Source organism: Natator depressus, chromosome 4 (assembly GCF_965152275.1).
Source record: "Natator depressus isolate rNatDep1 chromosome 4, rNatDep2.hap1, whole genome shotgun sequence".
NCBI lineage: Eukaryota > Metazoa > Chordata > Testudines > Cheloniidae > Natator > Natator depressus.
This window is the reverse complement of record NC_134237.1, coordinates 134,460-157,173: the sequence shown is the minus strand read 5'-3', so window position 1 is coordinate 157,173 and position 22,714 is coordinate 134,460. Positions and strand designations below refer to the sequence as shown.

General features: G+C 56.5%; 1 protein-coding gene across 28 annotated transcripts in view; it reads right to left on the bottom strand.

Moving 5' to 3' along the window:
- The window catches only part of LOC141986089 (uncharacterized), a 222,138-nt gene that overhangs the window by 144,991 nt on the left and 54,433 nt on the right, over window positions 1-22,714 (bottom strand). For 3 of the 28 annotated variants that reach the window (XR_012639139.1, XR_012639141.1, XR_012639140.1), the window contains exons 4-5: window positions 17,089-17,250; window positions 16,713-16,848 (exon numbers count right to left, since the gene is read on the bottom strand). The gene's annotated coding sequence lies outside the window, so the exon portion shown is untranslated. Of the gene's footprint in view, window positions 1-7,341; window positions 7,389-9,647; window positions 10,637-15,014; window positions 15,102-16,198; window positions 16,412-16,712; window positions 16,849-17,088; window positions 17,251-17,407; window positions 17,521-17,856; window positions 17,917-17,988; window positions 18,170-19,093; window positions 19,287-21,034; window positions 21,163-22,714 lie in introns of those variants that run through there. The other 25 variants (XR_012639150.1, XR_012639162.1, XR_012639145.1 and 22 more) reach the window with 23 other exon arrangements.

The window sequence follows — 22,714 nt, the reverse complement described above, 5'->3', positions numbered from 1 at the left end:
ACTTGCTTTCACTGACCACTTTCCTCACCCAGTCTCCCCTCAGAATTCCCCAGTCCTGCTTCCATCTGCAAGTCTGAGCTTTTCCCTTCAGATACCTCATGTCTTTGCTCTATAATCTGCTCAAACCACTTTCTAAACTCAACCAGACTTTCCACCTGCATCTCCAAACCTCGGATCTTTTCCTCCATCAGCTCGAGCAGACGGCATTTCATGCAGACAAAACTCTTACCAGGTGCCCCCTCCAGGATCATGGACATACCGCAGCTTCCACATCCAGTCATCCTCCTTGTGTCTTCCGCTACATGGGTCACTCCCACTGCTGCCTCTGTATCTGTCATACCCTTCCCACCTAAGTCCTGTTAATCTGGGAAACACAAACCCCACCAAAACCCACCGCCCACAGCAAAACACAAGCCCCACAAGACAAACTCCCTTGACAAACTCCCCCTCAAACCCCCCTGTCTACAGCTCTGTTCGCTAGCTCCTGTGCCGCTGCCTGACTCACCAGACCTGCTCCAGCCCACCTACGCCTGGAGCCAGGAGCCTGGGGTCAGTGGCCACTGTCGTCGAACGCAGGGAGGGTGATGGTGGATCTGAGCAGGGCCATGCTGCTCCTAATGGCCCTGGCTCTCTCTCTCGACACCCTGGGCACGATCCAGTAGTTAATGTGCTGTGGGGAAAGGAGGCAGCTCAGGATCAATGGGTAGGTGCATGTGTTGTGCTAATGAGCCCCTCCCCATCCCCAGGGGGCTGAGACATTGTGTGTGGGGTGGAATATCTAATTCATTGATTGCAGACCTTCCGAAGGGGATTCTTGCCACAGGATGATGGTTGTATCCTGCAGGTCACAACTTATCACTGTCTCTCTAAATTGGGACAATGCTCGGTGTTGGGGCTGCTCCCATCCTCCCTGAACTCCTGATTCCTGAACAGCTTACCAGGAAAGAGACAGACCCCTTCCCCCTCCCTGGCTCTCAAGTCCTTGGTTGGGTGAAGGGACTGAGTGTGAGCACAATCCCCCCAGGAGTCTCAGGGCCCCTCGGAGACAAGGGCTGATTGTGTGGTGTCCTCCTGTTTCTCTAGGAATGAGCCTGTGACTCTTCTCTGAGGACCGTCTTCTGGATCTCACAGGAGGGGTTCAGACTCTCGCTCCCCAAGCCAGCCAGGGGCCCTGTGGTTAGTGCTGAACAGAACCAGGCAGACCTCTGGCTTGAAGTCCCAGCTCCTTCCTCTGTCCTTCCAGGAGGAAGGGCCTGACACTGCATTGCACTAACTGCCCTGACCAAGGATGGCCCACTGCGGGCCCAGCTAGGAGGACAGACTGGAAAATGGATCTAAGAGTTAAGGTAAAATTGCCCCCACCCCTCTCATCACACTCACCTCCAAGATGTAGTGGAGCCTGTTGGTGCCTGGGGACTCTGCCAGCAGATTCCCCAGCATGGCATCCAGGATGTCTGGCAAGACCCTATGCAGATCCTGCAAAGCAAGGGAGAGTCATGGGTCAGAGTTAGGGAAACTGGGGCTACACCTGCCACAGGATAGGAAGAGGGGTCTGTGGGAAGCAGTGGTGAGACCCCCAAACACATATCCTGGCCTCTCTCATTCACATCCCACTGCAGGCAATTAGCAAGGATTCGTGGCAGGATGACAACTAGCTCTTCAAGCCATAACTTTAGCATGATCTACCTGGACTTGGGTGGGGTCCTTCTCCATGCTCAGGGTGACCACGGCATGAAGGGCAGCACGAAGGAGGTGGGTCTCCAGCTCTGGCTCCAGGGCGGGTGTCACGGTGTTGGCAAGAGAGAGAGGAGCCGGGATTAGACTGTGCAGTGCAGGGGAGGGACTAGCACCAACACGGACGTGAAACTGCAGGGAAATAGGCAGAGGCTGGCGAGAATGGAAACTGAGGCACCAAGCCAGGGAATGATAAGGCCAAGGTTTCCCAGACAGACAGTGGCAGGGCAGCAATAGCGCCTGTTCCCTGGACCCTGTTGCCCCTCCTGTATCTGATCCTGGGAGTCAGCCTCTCCCAAAAGCCATTGCACTGTTACTGGAATGAAAAGAACAGCCCAGCCAGGAGCGTGTGAACCTTCCCGCCACCTCTGCCAGAGGACTCACCCTCTGGAGGTGACCTGGGCGTGGGAGGGACAGTGACTCCCAGCTGTGGACCTGAGGAGCACTGGCATGAGGGGAACTGGGCAAGAGAGTCTCGGTATCTGAGGTTGCCCACAGCAATCAGGCAGTTGGCTCCGGGTGGAGAGTTATCAGGAAGCTCCTCAATGAGCTCCTGTGAAACCCAAAGGAGACAAAAGAGTGTGTGAGATTCGGGCCTCACTGACACTTTCCAATGAGAAGATTACTCAGCCAGCACCCCACCCAGCCACCAGGATCCCCCCACCTGCCTCCCACTCCTCCAATTCCTGCCCACTATTTCTCCCCTCTCTTCTCCCCTATCTTCACCCCAGCAATCCCTGCCCTCAGCTGCCCCTCCAGCACCAGCCATCCCCCAGCTGGCTCCAGCTGCCGGATGCCGTGTCTCGCTCACCACAATCCTCTCCACCACAGCCACCTTGCAGCAGTGCGGCTCCAGTGTGTCCTGCCCTCTCTGGTGTGCAGCAAGACACGTGGAGTAGATGGCATGCAGGAAAGCGAGCCTCTGGGCCTCATCCTGCGCCCACCAGGAGTGGGGTTAGGCAGGAGAGAGCCAGTTAGCCAGGGACCTCCCTTCCCACACTCCCCCTTCTCAATGATGCTCTGCTCCTGGGGAAGATGGCAGCTGCTTCCCTCAGGCTCTGGGGCCACCTGCAGAGCCTTCTTCCTGAACACCCTCAGGAGCCGGGCCATCCTGGACCCGAGCGGGGAGCAGTCGTGAGTCTGGGCTCAAGGCAGCCTCTCACTAACCAGCCTTTTTGGTCCCTCCCCATCCCTGCCCCAGCCAGACCAGCTCCTTCCCCCCTCCCCCTAAAGGGTTACAGGGAGTGCAAGCTACACACACTGGCAGAAGTTCATTGCATGGTCTGCTCCCAACTTTCCCCCTCGTCATCCCTGGTGCTGCAATAACTGGGGAGTCTCCTCCTCTCGAGCACTGGGGTCAGTCACAAAGACCATCAGTTACTTTGGACAAGCAGCTCCCTCCTGCCATCACAGGCCACACTCCCACCTCCCCCCTCTGCCCCACCCAGGCTAGAGCAGGAACAGAACCCAGGAGTCCGGACTTCTCCTGGGAAACCACTCCCCACTTCAAACCATTCCCCACTTCCCTCGGCATAGCAAGGTCAGGGTCTCGTTGTTTCCCCCCATTGATTTCCATGCTCAGCAGCTCACAGGGTCTGGCCCAGCTCAGAGACTCTCAGCCTGGGGAACAGTCTCCCACAAGGGAAGGGCTGGGAGCCCCATTGCTGGGACCTTTCCAAACACTCTGGAGTTGGCTCTGCAAAATTCCCTCCCTGGTCTGAGAGCCAGGGACTCCTGGGGGCTGTTTGCAAATCCAATCTCCTTTGGGAGAGATTCTCTCCCCCTCTTTCTGCCTCTCCCCAGACAGACAGGGAACGCCACAGAGGAACCCTAATGCCACTCACTTGCTCTGGTGATGGAGCGATGGATGGAGGATGTTCAGTGTCGTCCCTCACCCATCTCCTCACTCTCCAAGCCCGAGGCAGGCTGGAGAGGGTGGTGGTGACCTGAGGAGTTACCCCGCCCAGCCAGCAGGCAGGGTGATGACACTGGGCCATCGACTGGCTGTGAAAACAAGAGTCTGTCTTATTGCCAAGGGACAGAGAAACTCGGCCTGCAGCAGGGGTGCAGTACACCGCGCTAGTGTGGAGGTGACAGAGCCTCCAGGATCCTGACATCCCAGCACTTTACACACCTTCCTGGAGCCTCCCAGCCCCCCCGGGCTGTAGGGACTGCGACCCCAACCCGACTGATGAGAAACAGGCCTGGGGAGGGGAAGCTATTGGCTCAGGGTCACACCAAGTGTCAGAGCCTGGGATGGGACCCCGCAGTCCTTATTTCCAGGCCCCTTCACTAACCACTGCTGCACACTCCCTCCCACAGCCGGCAATTACAACCAGTCCCTCGTGTCCGCTCCCCCGCCTTTGAGAGGGAGTGTGCTCTGCTGGAGTGACTGGACCAGGGATTGGGAGCCAGGACTCCTGAGTTCCATTGCTGGGTTTCCTATTGCTTCCATTGCTGGTTGTTTTCCTTTTCCTGTGGGACTTTGGGCAAGTTGCTCCCCCTCTATGGCTCTGTCCCCAGCAGTCAAATGGGGATTGAATACTTTCCACGATTGGACAGTGCTGGGAGAATCCCCCAGCAAAAGCTGCTCTGACAGTGCCAAGCAGCATCTGCCCATTAAAGGTCGGAGCGCACTGCCCGGGAGGAGGAGTGTTCAGCTCTGGGGTTTCACTTCAGCCCAGTCCATAGAGAGGGGCCCAGTCATGGAGTTTGGCTCAAGAAGACCGAGTCTCCAATTTCCTAAGGCCTTTTTGAATTCCAGTCCTGTGCTCCAAAGTGCTTGGTGTCATTTGCATATTTTAGAAGCATACTTTCCACTCCATTTTCCAAATCATTAATGAAAATATTGAATAGTACCAGACCCCGGACTGATCCCTGCCAGACCCACTAGGTGCACCCTCTCCGTTGGACAGCCAAACATGGAGAAGGGCTCTTGGAGGATGGACTTTCAACCAGCTCTGCACCCACATTACACTAATTGCATCTAGACCACATTTCCCTAGTTTGCTTGTGAAAATGTCCTTAGTCACACCAAGGTCGATCACATCTACTGTTTACCCACCTCCACTAGGCCCGTAACCCTACTCAAGAAGGAAATAGGATAGGTTTGGAATGATGTGTTCCTGACAAATCTATTCTCACTAGTCCTAAGAACCGAATTATCCAGTAGGTGCTGACAAACTGATTGTTTAAGAATGTATTCCAGGATCTTTCCAGCTATGGAAGTGAAGCTAGCTAGTCTGTAAGTCCCAGGGTTCTCTTTGTTCCCCTTTTAAAGATAGGTCCTGTCTTGTGACTGGACGGGAAGATGTTCTTTTTCAGGGATCTCAGACGAGAACTGGGGCACAGCACCTGGTTCGTTAAGGCCACAAAACTAGAGGGAGGAACCTCTTGTCTCCTGCTGGCAAAGAACCCCAGGTACCTAAAAGGCAGGGACTCACATCCCTGAATGGGCTTTAAAAAAGGCAGTGGTTAAAAAATTTGGCCCTGACCATTTCTTGTTTCCACAGACTAGACATTTTGGCAAACTTTAGAATCCCTTGATGCTAAACACCGCGAAACTCCCCTTTCTCCTTCCCAGAGGGCTTTAACGCCCTTTAGCTCACTCAGGATCACGACTGCCCAGAGTTGGAGAATTGTCCCTGTTCTCATTGAACAGATGGGGAGGAGCTTGAGGTACAGAGAAGGGAAGTGACCTACCCAAGGGCCTACACAGCAAGGCGGTGGCAGAGCCAGAAACAGAAGCCACCAGTCTTGACTCCTAACGGACAACAAACCCCCAAGAGGCAGGGATAGAGCCCAGGAATCGAGATGGTGGGAAATTTCATTGAAACCGTTTCTGTCAGAAAATCCCATTCAGACTAAACCAGTTTGTTCCTGGAAATCACAACAAGTGGGATGAGAGTTCTTTGCAAAAAGATTTTGTTGCCAAACAAACAAAAGCATCTCCTCTTCGTCACAGTGTCTTGTCGCACACAAAGAGGAGATACTTAGATCTCAAAACTTAGATAAGAAAATACAAATAAAATAGACTATTTCAGCTATTCTATTCTGTCATAATCTGATCTGAGTAAACGTGATAGGACACCTCATATTATGCACTACTCCTAGTGACTCTCTCCAATGGATCCGCATCCTCTACCCACCGTGAGGTAGGGAGGAGTGGACCGTTATTATCCCTACTTGGAAGAGGGAGAAGTTAAGACTGAGAAAGGAGAATTGACTTGTCTTAGGTCATACAGCCAGTGAGTGGCAGAGTTGGGAATAGGACCCAAGAGCCCTGATTTTCAAACTAACCATCGGATCTTCAATTTCATACACTGAATGACCTGAATAAAGTGCTCTCAAATGAGCTCCAGACCAACAAGAGTGCACAGGAATTATTCAGCAAGTATCTGAGGAGAACTGGAATGTTCAAGAGAATCATGAACTGCTCAGAGACAATTAATGCAGAGAAGCAGCAAAATTCGTCAACCATATGACTGGTTGTGACTTACTAAGTTACTTGGTCTTAAAAGAGAACAACAAGGACCTGAGTCTCCTCCCTGTCAATAACCCCCTGCTCAGCCAATCAGGGTAGAGGCTGAGGACTGGAGGCTGAGGGTTCTCACCAGAGAGCCCAAAGGATGGCCCAGGTCACTGGTGGGGATCACTGCCCGAGCACTATTTCAGCCCCACATTTTTGGGCGGACCTCCCACGACATGAGCTGCAGAGCACTCTCCCGTCACACACACACACATACCCCTCCTGGTGTTGGGAGGGGAAGAGGAGAAAGGACAAAAGATGCAAGAGAAGAAGAGAAAGGAGGGAGGGATGGAGGAAAAGGTGAAATAAAACGGACAAACCCTCCTGTCCCCAGTGCTTCTAAGGGACAAAATTCTAGGTGCGGAATAAAATTCTGCCTCCTTAAGCTTGTGTTTTCCACGCCTAGAATTCAACTGTCACCAGATGGATCCGACTGAAGAGGTTTCAGCCCTGAGCAGGCTCTCACCTTCTCAACAGGGACATCTGTTTTCTTGTCAAATCACTGAAAGGAAAGGAGAAAAGTCGACAGAGGTTCCTCCTGGCACTCACGGACGTGACCCCTGATCCCCTCTCAGTCCTCACGGAGAGACCTCGAGAAGGAGACTTCCCTGGCCCCTCCCCGTCCTGCCTGGCTGATGTCAGCATCTGTCTGTGAGGTCACCACCTCCCCACCACCTTTGACCAATCGGCTGAGCTCCTGCAAAAGGCCTGTGTGATGTCACTGCCACCCCCTCCCTTGCCGTGCTCATGTCCTGTCGCTGGTCAGACACGCTGGAGGTTGGAGCTGCTCCCTGGGGATCGCCCCACTCAATGAGGGTTCATTCTAGGAACAGGGCAGGATTGACTTTCTGTGGGCCTGGCGCCAAACATATTTGTGGGCCCCCTGGGGAATGAAGAGGCCGGGGCAAGAGGACAGCGGGCAGGGTGGATTTGATTCAAATCACTCGTCAGGAAGACTCCATTTAATCATGGTTTTCTACATAAAAGTGCATTCTTGTTGCTTGTTATAACCTTAATACACATTCTTCACAACTCAGAGTTTGATGTAGGTTTCACTTTTAGAAGGGAAACACTATACATGTTGATTTTCTCTCCTTCACCATCCTGCAGCCTCCTCCTTCTCTTCCTGTTGAAATAGCAGCAGCAGTTGCTCTGGTATCTTAGACCTTGTCTACACTAGAACTGACTTCGGTATCACTTACGGCGCTCAGGGGGGTGAATAATCCACCCCCTGAGCGACGTAAGTGATCCCGATCGAAGCGCTGTTGAGGAGAGCGCTGTGTCGGCAGGAGAGCTTCTCCCGCTGACAGAGCTACGCCTCTCACGGCGAGTGGGGCAATTAAGCAGATGGGAGGAGCTTAGAGCATCTTCTAGTATCGATGGAGCATTAGTGATGAGGAGCTCAGTGTCTAGATAAACCCTTTACTACGACCAGAACTATGAACAGAAGCAAGGTAACAAACTTGCAACAACTCTGCAGGATGGTGTGGTCCCCACTTCACACTGTTTAGCTCTGTGCTCAGAGCACTCGGCTGGCACCTGGGAGACCCAGATTCAGTTCTTTCCTGTCTGCCAGAGGGAAAGAGAGGATTTGAACAGGAGTCTCCCATGTCTCAGGAGGGGCTCTAACCACTGGGATATTCTGATCTGGGGCTCCCTCCGTTTCTCCTGTTGAAGCTGTTCTCCTGCGGATAAATAATGAAAGAGTGATTGGAGCAGGCAGACTAGACCCAGGGTCTCCTCCCAGGTGGATGCCCTGACCACTGGACTACAGAGTCCTTCACGTTCTCTGGCCCAATGATGATTTCAGCACTTATCCCCAGTGGAACAGAGTGGTATTTGTCTCTTGAGTGCCTGCTAGTACTTGGCTGCGGTACTGCAATCTTTCCCCCTCTCCTGGTGCCCCCTGTATGTTGCTGACCTCACAAGGCATGTCTGCAGTGACTCACACCTCCAGCCAGGTCTCACAGTCAAAAATGAACCCCTTCCTGGGTAGCAAAGAGCTCAGCCAGCTGTCTGCCTGCCCTCACCAGGGTCTTCAGCCCCATCTCAGGGCCTTTTAAATCCAGCCCTTTGCTCAGGTTTCTAGAGGAGTCTTGTCCCCTGCCCAGGGCTCAGGCCACTTCATCACTGGGGGAACCCAGGCCCACTCACAGCTCTAGATTCCAGCCCAGGGATCTTGTCAACAGCAAGCGCCTACTGCTTCCTTTCATTAATTCCTGCTACATTCCCTGGGCCTCTCCCCACCTCTACCTCGTAATGGTTTCAGTTCCTCTCACTCCCCAGTTCAGCTCGTGCAGCCTATCAAATGCCTTTTGGCCAGAGCTGAGCACCCTTCTTTGCTCCTCCACCCCCAGCAAGGAACTGAGCAGCTGAGGTCCTGCAGCTCCTTTTTCTAGGAGGCTGCTGGGCTCTGACTGGCTGCTTCCATGAGGCTTCTCTAGGCAAGCCTAGAGGAGCCCCCTCTGCTGCTCCTTCCTGGGGCAAGGAGTAGGACTGCAGGGCCACCAGAAGGAGGCCACAAGGGGCCAGGTATACCCCATCACAAACAGGCCTCCAGATTTTAGTTGCCAAAATCCTGGGTTTGTTTGAGTGTCAAAGCCAAACTCCTGGGGTTTGATCTGATAGGCCCTAGAAACACTCCAGGGAGTGAGGGGAGACATTGGGGATCGGCGGAGGGAATGAAGGGAGAAGAGCAAGGATCACTATCATTCCACCCAGCAGAAATGGGGCTTGGGGTGAAGAGAACGGGGCTGTGTGAGAAGAGACAAAAGGCAGGAAAGCTACCGAGCATGTTATGAGAACCTGTCTAGACCAGAAAGTTGATTCACCTCACCCCACTGAGCCTTCTATAGAAATAGTCTTGTGTTTTAATGCTGGGCTGGGGGTCTGCTCTTCCCCAGGGTCCCCCTTCATGTAAGGGGCACTCTTTGCTGTTTGATTCCTGAGCCTTTCGGGTGGAATGAGGTCACATTTTCAATTCTCTGCATCCACTAGGGCTAGAAACTTAACTTTATTTTTCTTAAATGAAAGCCAAAGTTCTCACCTAGCCATTGGACGCCAGGAGCTGGGGTCTTGGAAACCCCAAATACCATGAGACCCATGATAAAATCACGTGGTGGCAATACGGAGGCTGAGACTTTCAGAGCAGTCATGGGGATTTAGATCCATAATTACCTGAATTGAAGAAGTGCCTAGATGAGCAGTTCTCCAATGGATTTTTGCTCTGTCTGCCCATGCAGTCATAGCAATTTCACAGTGGCCACAGCGTGAGCAGTTACAATATTGTACTGACAGCATTGCGGCAGAATGATGAGGGCAGAGGCAGTACAGTCCAGATGTCACTGATTGCATGACATTGGTACCCTGCTAGCAAGAAAAGCTACCTGGAGAGGAAATACGCAGGAGGAGCAAGCCTCCAATGCAGTTAATGGGCTGTCCTGGCCAGCTGTAGTCCCTGGGAGGGGAGCTAGGGTTGCAGATACCTTGCAGAGCTCCACTTCTTCTTCAGGCAAGCCCAGTTGGCTCCGTATTGCCCATGAGCTCATCCTACAGACCAATCCAATGGAGACAGCAAGAAAGGAGTAAAATGGGACCAAGGGCTACAGAATGGGGCAGCAGCAACAGGGACCAGAGCTACAGAATTCTGCAGTTTACAATATTTTATTTGGTTGCTTAAGTCTATAAAGAGAAAAATTGTAAATGACTGTCTAACAGTCCCCCCTCCCCCAATAAAATCAATTAATGCATCTAACAGTGTTCAGGGAAGGTCCCATAATCCTGAGGAAATGCCAAATCCTGGGGCAGGTTGCTGGGCCTCTCCTCTGGCCCTGCCCTTCCAGCAGTAGACCTGCTGCATGTTTTCAAGTGTCACAGGAGCCTTTTACCCTGTGAGCAGCTTCTTCTGAGAGGGGTCCAAGGCATTAAACCAGCCAGGGATTTTCAGGCCACTAGGCCGTTATCATCCAGTCCCGTGATTCCCAAACACATTTTTGCTTTAGTTGAACTTATGGCCACAGCAAACTCAACGCGGTGGCTGCTGCTGTGACAGTTAAATTGTCCTGCGAGGGCTGGGGGGAGGGGGGGTCAATGAGCGTTGGGGCTCCTGGGGCTCCTGCTCTGATCAGGGGGCAGGCTCCAGTCTAGAGTTTCTGTTGAAGTATTTTTTAGAACAGCTTGTGAAGGGCTGCCCAGAGCGTCAGCTGGGTGCGCTTTGGTTGTCGACTGTAAGACCATTTCTTGAGATTTGATCCTGGGAACCACACGGATACATTTCAGGTCTTACGCTCAGCATCCCCCTGCTAAGCTTTGTCCTTTCAATCTCACTTTCCTACTTGTAAATCCTTTTCTTGTCACTGCGGCCCCTAGGGTTGGCTGCAGGAGAAAGTGGCACTTGTGTCATTTCAATCAGTGTTTACACGTGCGTTCTCTTCCTCCCAACACACTACTTTGCACCAGAGCCAACCTCACCTCCAGGCTGCTCCCCCTCCCCACCCAAACTCTCTGCTACCTCCCCTGGGGCAGCTGCTTCTGCCTCCCTACCTCTCCTATATGTCCCCTCCTGTCAGCTTCTCAGTGGGGATGGCACAAGTCTCACACGCACCCCCAGTCCCCGCTACTGGCCAAAGGAACCCCTGGCCCACACTTGCTACAACCTCCGCACCCCTTTACCCCCCTCCCTACGGACCCAGCTCCCTCCAGGTCCCTCCTCCCCCAATGGCTGCAGTGCCCTCCCCACCACACTGCCCCCACCTGCCTTGCTCCAATCCCTACAGCCCCAGCCCCTTCCGGCTCCAATCACCTCAGCACAAACCTGCTCCCTGAGGTCCCCCCACAAGCTCCCCAGCAATGGCTGTGGAAGGTGGGGGGTCCCTCTTGGCAACCGCACACCCACAGCATCTCCCTAAGCAACAACCCCCTCAGACTCTCCAATGCCCCCCCCCAACCTCCCTTGCAATGGCCATGGTGCTGTCCGGGCTCCCCTCCCCCACCATAGCCTTCAGTGTCCTCATTCCCAGCCCCTCCTCAAGGAGCCTGGTGCTGCTGCCCAGCCCCCTGCCAGTCACTATAGCCCTGGGGCACCTTACAGGAGCCACTGGATCCCAGACCTTGACCCCCCAGAACCTGGCCGTGGCACTCTGGGCCCCGCTAGCTATGGAGTCCTCCCCCAAAGCCCACCAGACAATTCTGTGACCCCCCACACCACAGCCTCCGCATCCCACTTAGTCAGGCTCCCCGATCCCCCCACCGCAAATAGCCTCAGCCCCCCAACTGCTACCACATACTCCCCTTCACTGCAGCCCCCCCTTAACCGCCAGTCTCCCCTCCCCCATTTCCTCCCTCATCACACACCCCTGGGGTGTCCCTTCAGCCCCACGCCCCAGAATTACACATGGAGCACACCCCTTTCCCCGCCCCCAAAGGCCAGGCCCGGCCTTCTGTCCACAGCCACCCCCCACTCCACTTTGGCTCCCCCGTGTCGGAACCGGACCGTCGCCCCAGGTCCAGGGGGGAGGGCAGCCGGGAGAGGGCTGCCGCAGCCACTTCCGGTGCCTCAGACCCCGTCCCCCGTCCCTTTGATTTCTTCATGACAACATGTTATTAACGTTTCTTGGGAGTGTTTTCTGAGTCTAAAGATGTGAGTTTCTTTGTCTTGCAGGAGGATTGTTTTAAAAGCTGATCCTCTTTCTACTGTGAGTCTTTTCATCAGTGTGAGGGATGAATGCTTTCCAGATGGAGAGTCTGTTGGGGAGATGGTTGGTTGGGTTTGGGTTTTTTTTGGTGAGGGGGGGCAGATTGGTAATATTTCAGGTCACACATATATCGATAACTGCATGATTTACAGACTTCTCCCCCCCCCCAGCCCACGTTCCATGGATCTTGCCTGAGCTCCCCCGCCCCCCATCTCAGGGCAGAAGCCTGAAGCCCGAGCCCCACCGCACCTGGGAAGGTTGGAACTCCCACCGCTTGCCTGCTCCTACAGGGCTGATGACTCCGGAAGTGGGAAGGGACCAACCCCTGCAGGCAGCCCCCGGGGAAGAGCCATTGCTCTGATGCCCCCGACTCCCCCCCAATTCCAGCACAGCAGGGCCGGCTCCAGGCACCAGCGTTCCAAGCAGGTGCTGCGGCGGCCCTGGGAAAGGGGCATTCCGGGTGCCGTCAGGGCGGCCCTCGTCTTTCCGCGGCAGCGGTAATTCGGCCGCACCTTTACTCTGCAGGCTGGTCACAATGGTAGTGGTCGGGTCACATAGGCAGTTGCCCTCAGTGACCACCAGAGGTCGCTGCAGCAATGAGAGGGGGGATACATGCCAGGCATTTCCGCACCTGGCCACCAGGAGTCACTGCTCCAACAAGAAGGCACCTACAGGGCACTCCCGTGCCTGGCCAGCAGGGGTCACTATCACAGTGCTGGGGGGGGGGGGAGATACACATAGGGCACTATCCCACCTGGCCAGCAGGGGTCAGTGCCCCAACAGGAGCGATATTCACCATGCACTGCCTCACCTGGGCACCAGGGGGCCCTGCACCCTGACACTGACCCACACATACCCCTGGTGAGCAGGGGTGTGCCTGAGTGTTACTCTGCACTTTAAGAAATGAGGAAAAGGTTAATTTTAATTAAATTTCTGATGGCGAAAGCTCTGAGTTACAACCCTCACCTTGCTGAGCACCTGCCCATAGCCAGAACAGTGTCCCCGATGACAGCAGAGACCCCAGAACACAGAGACCCAAAGGGGAAGCAGCTTTTAGGGGAAGCAATGACAGACTCTGGGGAGAGGTTCTGGGGAAGCAGAGAAACACCAACTAACTGCAGAGGGGAAAATCATAATCTACCAGGGAAAAGAACTGACTCCGCGAGGACATCACACCAACTCAAGCCAGGCTGGGAGACCAGCAATTCGGGGCTGGAGCAGCTCCAGCTAGAGGCTGGGCGGAGGCAGGGGACCTCAGTCTCTCTGCCGAGCAGGCTGCTTTGGGTGCAAGAAGGGACAAGGAGCCCCTCCAGCCAGGGTCTTGCTGCCCAAGCAGGGGGAGATCTGGGGCAGTCTTTGGAGGAGCTGGTTCAGCAGCCGTGAGCCCGCTGGCTTGTCCAGGCCTGAGCTCTCCAGCAGCACCCTGTGCACAGGTGTAAGCACGGGATGGAGGCACCAGTGTACCGCTACAGGGCCTGACTCTGCTGAGTGCTGCCTGCAAGAGACGGGGCAGAGTCCAGGGCAGATGGGGGCAGGAGATGACAGGGCCAGCACCCACGAGCTGAACCCATCACACCTCTGGCCCGTGACGTCACCACCCGTCCCTGCAGCTCTCCACCTGTCCCGCTGACCATCCAACCCTAAAGCCCCCCATCCGCCCCCACTGTATGCAACATACAGCCCTTCACCCATCTGCCTCACACACTCATCTACCTCCTCATGCATCCTGCCGGCCCTCTGGGTGTCCGTGCAGTGCCCAGCACAAGGAGGTGTGGAAAGGGCCCGATTAACCTTCTGTGAGCCCGGCACCAAACAGATATGTGGGTCCCCATGGGGGAATGGGGTATGGCACAAGGCGGGGTTGATCACCAGAGCCAGGGGCCGGCCAGGGGTAAGGCACGAGGAGGTGGGGGGAGGGAGACACAGCTCTGGTCTGCACAGCCCCACACAGGGGCTCTGTTTGCAAACCCGCAGCCACCAGATACATACTGGCCCACCCAGCCCTGCGCTGCCAGCGTGCTCTGCCATACCACCCCCCTGCCCATTGCTCCCCACCCTCTTATGCCCAGCAACTCCCATGCCCAGTGCACCCTCACCCAGAGATCTGGCTCACAGATCCCTGTGCCCAACACTCCCCACTGCCCAGTGCCCCTCTCACAGCCCCCCCACAACTGCCCACACCCCATATTCCTGAGGAAATTCAGCACCAAACAATTAAAAATTCTGTGCACTATTTTCAAATTCTGCAAATGTTATTTGTCAATAAATGAATGTGGAAGCTCCCGCCTGGCAGTGGGGAGCAGAGGCCACTGGCTGCGTGGAGGTGGGAGATCACCCGGCAGCCTTCCCCCTCCCCTCCCGGGATAGGGACACGGCCGTGAGGCTGCACCCGATCCTGACACAGCCTAAGGGATAAACCTGCCCCAGAAACACTCTTGGCCACTGCCCCTGCGCCAGGTGTGGGCAGTCAGGCTCAGCCTGGCAGGATCGAAGTGTGGAGGGGCTCAGTGTGAGGGGATCCCGGTGGGGTAAGAGGGTTCTGTGTGGAGCAGTCGGGCTGAGGTGGCTCACTGCGGGATCTGGATGCACAGGGGCTTGTTGGGGGGCTCCAGGTGCAGGCGCAGTGGGACTCTGCAGAGGGCTCCAAGTGAAGGTGGTTGGGGCTCAGCAGGAGGTGTGTTGGTGTGGGGAGCTCAGCGCAGGACGGGTCCGGGTGCAGGGGAGGTAGGGCTCATTGGAGTGCGGGTCCAAGTGCAGCAGGCTGGGGCTCTATGGGATGGGTGTCTGGGGGGCTTATCGGGGTGGTCCGGGTGCAGGGGAGCTGGGGCTTGTCAGGGTGAGGGTTTGATGGGCCTGCTTAATGGGGAGCCTCAGCTGCTGCCAAGGGGATGCTGCATGCCGGGCCCCCGCTTCCCCCTGCCCCCGCTTCCTCTATCCCCTTCTCTTCCCCACCCCGTGCTCCTTCCCTATTGCCCCAGCCCTCCTCATCCCACCCCCTTCCTTCCCTATGGCTTATTTCCCCCCGCTCCCCCCTCCCCGCCCTGCCCCAGCACACGCACTCACTGCTGTACAGAGAACAGGATGGCTCCTCCCAGCATGCAGACGGGGAGCCCGACAGGCACTAGGACCCAAAAGGCAGCGTCCACCTGCAAAGTCAGCAGAACTGAGAGCTGGGGGTGGCTCTCTTTCCAACAGAGCTCCTGCAGCCCATCAATCAGCACTGAACAAATATCGCCACACTGACACCTTCCAGGCCAGATTTTAGCAGAGAGCCTCTAAGCCTCACTGCGGGGAGCTTCCCCCACCAGCCCTGAGCAGAATGTCGCTGCCAGCCTCCAGCCCAGGGTTGAGCCTTCACTTCCTCCCATGCAGCTCTCAGAGAAAAGCTCCTTCGGTTCCCCGAAGGGGAAAATCCACAAACAAACCTTCCCTTTGCTCTCACACCTCTAGGGGCCCAGGACAGCCAGGTATCCATCCCAGCCCATGCAGGGGTAGGAGTTCCTGCTGATCCCTGTTGACAAACACTGACCTTGCGCTGCCCTGGGGGGGCTGGGGGAGCTGCCCCATTTTCCACACGTACGTCCTGTTTCTGGGAAGGAAGAACTACGGCCCTAGTGATAACTCCCTGCTGCACCGTGCTCTGCACAACGCCAGAGCCTCACAGGGCCGGAGCCTCCTTTGTCAGCCACCTGCGAGAGGAGCAGGCTCGCTTCCACAAGACTTGGGGAGTTTGGGGAGACGGGGCAGAGGACGAAGTCTAGAGACACCAGTGGGAGCCCCATGCCCTGAGCTAAGAGAGCTAGTGCCCGATAAAAGAGCCTTCGCCGTAGAGCTTCCACCACCCACGGCGGAGAGGAGCCAGCAGTGGCGGGGGGAGGGGGGAAGAGGGAGGAGAGGAGCCCCGGGCCTGGCTGGCCAAAAGGAGCGAGCAGTGGGCGAGAGGGGAGAGGAGCTAGTGGGTAGTGGGGCCTCGGGGCACATGGCAAGTGGAGGGGGCCAGGCCGGGACCCCTTCTAAGCGTGGGCCCGGTGCCACGGTGCCAGTGGCACCGTTGGAAACCCAGAACTGGGCATGGATCCCGAGCGAGGCTTTTGCGTGATGCAGTAATGGAGCCAGGAATGATAAGGGGGGTTCGAGGCATCTCTAATCCCAGCCCCACTTCTCCTGTGCCCAAAGCCATGACCACGAATCCACCCCCTCCGTCTCCGACCCCACAGCCCCAAAGACATGACTGGCCACTCACGCTGTGACCCAGTTACACCAATGAAGTCTCCCCAGACTCTCTAAGAAGATAGGGAGTGGGAGGAGCAACCCCCGTAGCCTGGCAGGCAGTACGCGTCCTTCCCAGTAGGGCAGAGACCATGGCCATAGGCAGATAGACCCAGCCGAGCCCAGAGGAGACTGGCAGGGGGGAGCAGAGGAAGAGGATGCAGGCAACTGAACATGATAGGTGTTCCTGAAAGGAGAGAGAGAGTTTGAGTGTGAATTGGCCAACACAGTAGAGAAGACAGAGAGAGAGAGAGAGAAACCTAGGAGGAAGGAAAGAAACTCAGAACAGGGAGTCACCCTCAGGGATCCAACCTTCTCCTGGGGAGCACACCCCACTCCTGGCCAGAGAGATGATCAGCCCCCGTAAATGGCAACATCATCTCCCTTGAAGCCACAGCTAGGCAGGAAACCCACACCCAGCTAACGGGAAGTCCCTGCTTGGAGCCAGGGGGGCTGTGACCAGAGCCCTCCCCAAACCAGACACTTACCTCACTCACAGCGACAGCTGCTTCGCTCCCAGCTGGACAGGTCTTGCCTGGCATCAACAGGATTCACGCTCTCACTGCTCTCGCTCACTTCCCATCTCACCTCGGGGCTGGACTCCGTCCTCATGACTTCTTTCCCCTTGGTATTAAACACAACACAAGAGGGAAAGAAAAAGCAATGGTGGCGAGGCTCCTCTTCTCGCTCCTCCCGCATCCCAGGGCTCTGGCTTCAACCCTCCTCCCATTATGCCATCACAGATACAGTTAGAAATCCCCCCTCTGCACCTGCACCCAAAGGAGTCACTCTGCACAGGAGACGATTGTCTCTTCCCCTGCCCTTAATACCACGCGCAGCTCACGGCCTCTGAAGAAAACTAACCTGGGAAGAGCTGAGGAAGAGAGTGCCCTCACCGCTGACTCACACCCAGTGTGGGAAAGGCAGAAAGCTCAGGACTGTTCATCTCTGCTTACCGGGATGTCCAGCCTGCTCAGCTCCACTTCTTCCAGCTTCTCCTCTGCCTGGGGCTCCTGGGCGACTCATCTGCAAGCACAGGAAATAACTGACGAGCGAGGCAGCCCTACCCACAGCTCTACTGGTGCGCGAGAGCTCGGCCTCCCTCCGTCTCCCACATGCTCTGGAGCAGCCCCACGCGATGAAAAGAGACAGAGCCAATGGGCTGCATGGCCAGTCACCCCACCTCCCCCTCTGTCGCCTCCAGGACCCGCTATGATTCTCTTCCCTCCTGCTAGATGGTGCAGGCTCTCGAGACCAAGCCTGTGGGGATCAATGCGCACTTCTCCTGCCCATGGCCTGCGGTAGGAGGTATGACAAAGAGAGAGAGGGTGAGCTGGACAGGTCTTGCCTGGCATCAAGACACACACACACTTCTTTTCCCTTGGTGCCAAACACAACGCAAGAAGGAAAAACAAAAGTTATCGTCACACACTGCCGTGATGGTGGGGCTCTTCTTTTCGCATCTCCCACACCCCAGGGCTCTACCCTGAACCCCCTTCCCATGATGTTCTGGGAGCTACAATTAGAAGCACCCCAGTGCACCTGCACCCAAAATCGTCACTCTGCACAGGAGACTCTTGTCCCTTCCACTGGTCTTAACCCCACAGAGCCCCGGGCCCAGCTAGGATACACCTTATTATTCTTGAGTACTGGGGTGCTCGTCCTCTCCTTCCTACCTCTCTTGGACTCCATCTGTGAGAGAGGACAGGGAAGTGTTCCAGACACAGACACCCTTCCCCAGCTCTCTGCACCCTGGGCTCACACCTGGTTGTCTCCCCAATCCTTGGCATTGTCCAGCATGTCTCCCTCCACAGAAGTCACCTGGCCTCGTCTTAGACGCCATCTTCATATCGCTCTTCTCCTTCCCACGCCCCATTGCAGACACCACATCACATCCACAGGGCTCCCAAAAGGTGTCATCTTCGGCCAAAAACCACACCCCACCCTGAGGGAGCAAAGAGTCTTTGTGAGCCCAGCACACACCAGACAGGAAAAGATTCACACCCACACTCAGCCCAGCCACATTGGGAGCTTGCTCCCCCCTTCCCGGCCACAGGGCCACGGGGCTCATGGATGGAGAAGTTTGGTGGGCTGTGGGGGCCCCTGAAGGACTAGCTCAGCATGTGAATGAGTGACCAGGATATATGTGGGGGGCGGACTGTGGGGTTGAGGTGTCCAGGAGGACCCAAGGGAAGGGAATAGGGGGATTCGAGGTAGAGGAGGGAAGGGTTACCAAGGTGCACTGTGGGAATAGGGGATTTAGAGACCCCAGAGGGGACGGGTTGGGGGCGTGTTTGAGAGCTCCACGGTGGCTGAAAAGGGGAACCCGGCAGGTTGGGGGGTAGCCGAGACGGGCGATGAGGAACCTGGCACGCTGGGGGTGGATGCGGGGAGGGGGGCCGGGAAAGTGGGGGCCAGCAGTGGGGAAAGGGGTGGGAGTCCGTGGGGCGGGGTGCTGAGGACGGGGGAGGAGCGGGGGGCGGCAGCACATTTCGGGGGACGCTGGGGGCCGAGGGATGAGGAAAAGGGTTGGGGTGAACTAGGGGGGAGTTTGGGGAGCGGGGTCTGAGGGATCCCCTGGATGGAGGGCGGGGCTGGGGCGGATGGGGGGATGGAGGGGCCCCTGGGGGGGCTGGAGAGGATGTCGGGGGCCAATGGCTGAGGAGGGTGTGGGGGGGGACTATGGGAGGTGTTGGGGGGGGCTGAGGGAGTGCATGGGTGGGGGAGGGATCAGGGGGCGCAGACTCGGACTGGGGCAGGGCAGGGTCGGGGCCGGGCTGCTTGTGGTGCGGGCGACACCTGGCTGAGGACGGGAGAGGGACCCGCTCCGCCCACCTCACCCTCCGCCCGCCCCTTGGGGGCCTCTGACCTTCTCCAAATGGCGTCCTGAGAGCAGCCCTCACTTCCTGTGTCCGCGACTTCCGGACATGGCACATGTCCTGTGAGCCCCCTTGTCTCCATTCTTCCAGGGCTAGTCCGCACCAGGTGAACAGAGCCATTTACAACCCAGTGTCCCAGTCAGTGGGAGCCATCAACTTCCAAACCATCATCAACGGCCCACACTGTCCATAATTACAAGAGGACTTCAGAGTCATACTTCATATTTCTAGCCTCAGACACAAGAATGACGCGTGTACAAGAATGATACAGATAGGATGACCACACTCAGGAGATGATAAGCCTTGTAATGAGACCTTACCAGAGACTTTTGTGCATAAAGCATAATCCAGTTACGTCATATTCACACTTATAAGCATATTTCCATAGACCATATAGACTGCAGAGGTGTGGGGGGAGCCCAGGGCTGAGATAGCAGGTCATGTGGGTCGGGAGTGAGGGGCACCAGCAGAGCAGTGACTGGGGATCCCAAGGCTGGGACAGCGGGGGCTGCGGGTCGGGAGTGAGGGGCACCGGCAGAGCGGCGAGGGGGAGCTCAGGGCTGGGACAGCGGGGGCTGCGGGTCGGGAGCGAGGGGCACCGGCAGTGCGGCGAGTGAGGAGCTCACGGCTGGGACAGCGGGGGCTGCGGGTCGGGAGTGAGGGGCACCGGCACAGGGGCGAGGGGGGAGCTCAGGGCGGGGACAGCGGGGGCTGCGGGTCGGGAGTGAGGGGCACCGGCAGAGGGGCGAGTGAGGAGCTCACGGCTGGGACAGCGGGGGCTGCGGGTCGGAAGTGAGGGGCACCGGCAGAGCGGCGAGTGGGGAGCTCAGGGCTGGGACAGCGGGGGCTGCGGGTCAGGAGTGAGGGGCACCGGCAGAGCGGCGAGGGGGGAGCTCAGGGCGGGGACAGTGGGGGCTGCGGGTCGGGAGTGAGGGGCACCGGCAGAGCGGCGAGTGGGGAGCTCAGGGCTGGGACAGCGGGGGCTGCGGGTCGGGAGTGAGGGGCACCGGCAGAGCGGCGAGGGGGGAGCTCAGGGCTGGGACAGCGGGGGCTGCGGGTCGGGAGTGAGGGGCACCAGCAGAGCGGCGAGTGGGGAGCTCAGGGCTGGGACAGCGGGGGCTGCGGGTCAGGAGTGAGGGGCACCGGCAGAGCGGCGAGGGGGGAGCTCAGGGCGGGGACAGTGGGGGCTGCGGGTCGGGAGTGAGGGGCACCAGCAGAGCGGCGAGTGGGGAGCTCAGGGCGGGGACAGCGGGGGCTGCGGGTCGGGAGTGAAGGGCACCGGCAGAGCGGCGAGTGGGGAGATCAGGACTGGGACAGCGGGGGCTGGGGGTCGGGAGTGAGGGGCACCGGCAGAGGGGCGAGGGGGGAGCTCAGGGCTGGGACAGCGGGGGCTGCGGGTCGGGAGTGAGGGGCACCGGCAGAGGGGCGAGGGGGGAGCTCACGGCTGGGACAGCGGGGGCTGCGGGTCGGGAGTGAGGGGCACCGGCAGTGCGGCGAGTGGGGAGCTCAGGGCTGGGACAGCGGGGGCTGTGGGCCGTGTGGGGGGTTAGGCTAGTGACCCGGGGCCGTCTCATGGCGTTGGCTGGGTTCATGCTCAGGCGACTAGCCCCAGCCACCGGCCGAGCCGCCACGGCCACGCTGCTGCTCTTGGCGCACTAGCTACACACATCCTCACTGCATTTTCCACTTTATGCATCTGATGAAGTGAGCTGTAGCTCACGAAAGCTTCTGTTCAAATAAATGGGTTAGTCTCTAAGGTGCCACAAGGACTCCTTTTCTTTTTGTGGATAAAATTGGTCTCCTCTGTCTGTGGTGCTCGGCGGCCTGGGTCAGTGCCAGCACCTCCCAGTGACAGGTCGGGACGGGAAGGGGGGGTTAAAATTTCCCTCCAAAGCTATTTTAGGGTCTGATCCTACAAGCCTCCCACATACCCAGTGCAGGATGGCTCCAGACTCCTCACCCAGTCCAGTGTTGGTGTGTAGCATAGATGTTGCCTTTGGTTTTGCCAGTGGGTGCCCCATCCCGGCTCCACCCTCTGCCCCAAGGCCCCAGCCCCAACTCACCCCACCCCTTTCTGCCCCTCCCCCTGGTTCCCCTCCCCTGGGGGTCTCCCACTCACTCCTTCCTGCCCCCTTCCTGCCTCCCCGCAACTGCCAATTTTCAGCCTATTTATGCACTTTTCATATTCTACTGATTATTCGCAAAAAGAAAAAAGAAAAGGAGTACTTGTAGCACCTTAGAGACTAACCAGTTTATTTGAGCATGAGCTTTCGTGAGCTACAGCTCACTTCATCGGATGCATAGCATATTGTGGAAACTGCAGAAGACATTATATACACACAGAGACCATGAAACAAAACTTCCTCCCACCCCACTGTCCTGCTCCTAACAGCTTATCTAAAGTGATCATCAAGGAGGGCCATTTCCAGCACAAATCCAGGTTTTCTCACCCTTCCCCCCCCCCCCCCCCCCACAGACACACATACAAACTCACTCTCCTGCTGGTAATAGCCCATCCCTCTTTGAAACCTCTCTTTATAATGCGCATGATAATCAAGGTGGGTCATTTCCAGCACTAATCCAGGTTTTCTCACCACCCCCCCCCCACACACCCCCCTCCAAAAACCACACACACAAACTCACTCTCCTGCTGGCAATAGCTCATCTTACAATGTGCACAGCAATAATCCAAGTTTAACCAGAACGTCTTGGGGCGGGGTTTGTAGGAAAAAAAAACAAGGGGAGATAGGCTACCTTGCATAATGACTTAGCCACTCCCAGTCTCTATTCAAGCCCAAATTAATAGTATCCAATTTGCAAATGAATTCCAATTCAGCAGTTTCTCGCTGGAGTCTGGATTTGAAGTTTTTTTGCTTTAAGATAGCGACCCTCATGTCTGTGATTGCGTGACCAGAGAGATTGAAGTGTTCTCCGACTGGTTTATGAATGTTATAATTCTCAACATCTGATTTGTGTCCATTTATTCTTTTACGTAGAGACTGTCCAGTTTGACCAATGTACATGGCAGAGGGGCATTGCTGGCACATGATGGCATATATCACATTGGTGGATGTGCAGGTGAACGAGCCTCTGATAGTGTGGCTGATGTTGTTAGGCCCTGTGATGGTGTTCCCTGAATAGATATGTGGGCACAGTTGGCAACGGGCTTTGTTGCAAGGATAGGTTCCTGGGTTAGTGGTTCTGTTGTGTGGTATGTGGTTGTTGGTGAGTATTCGCTTCAGGTTGGGGGGCTGTCTGTAGGCAAGGACTGGCCTTTCTCCCAAGATTTGTGAGAGTGTTGGGTCATCCTTCAGGATAGGTTGTAGATCCTTAATAATGCGTTGGAGGGGTTTTAGTTGGGGGCTGAAGGTGACGGCTCGTGGCGTTCTGTTATTTTCTTTGTTAGGCCTGTCCTGTAGTAGGTGACTTCTGGGAACTCTTCTGGCTCTATCAATCTGTTTCTTCACTTCCGCAGGTGGGTATTGTAGTTGTAAGAATGCTTGATAGAGATCTTGTAGGTGTTTGTCTCTGTCTGAGGGGTTGGAGCAAATGCGGTTGTATCGCAGAGCTTGGCTGTAGACGATGGATCGTGTGGTGTGGTCAGAGTTAAA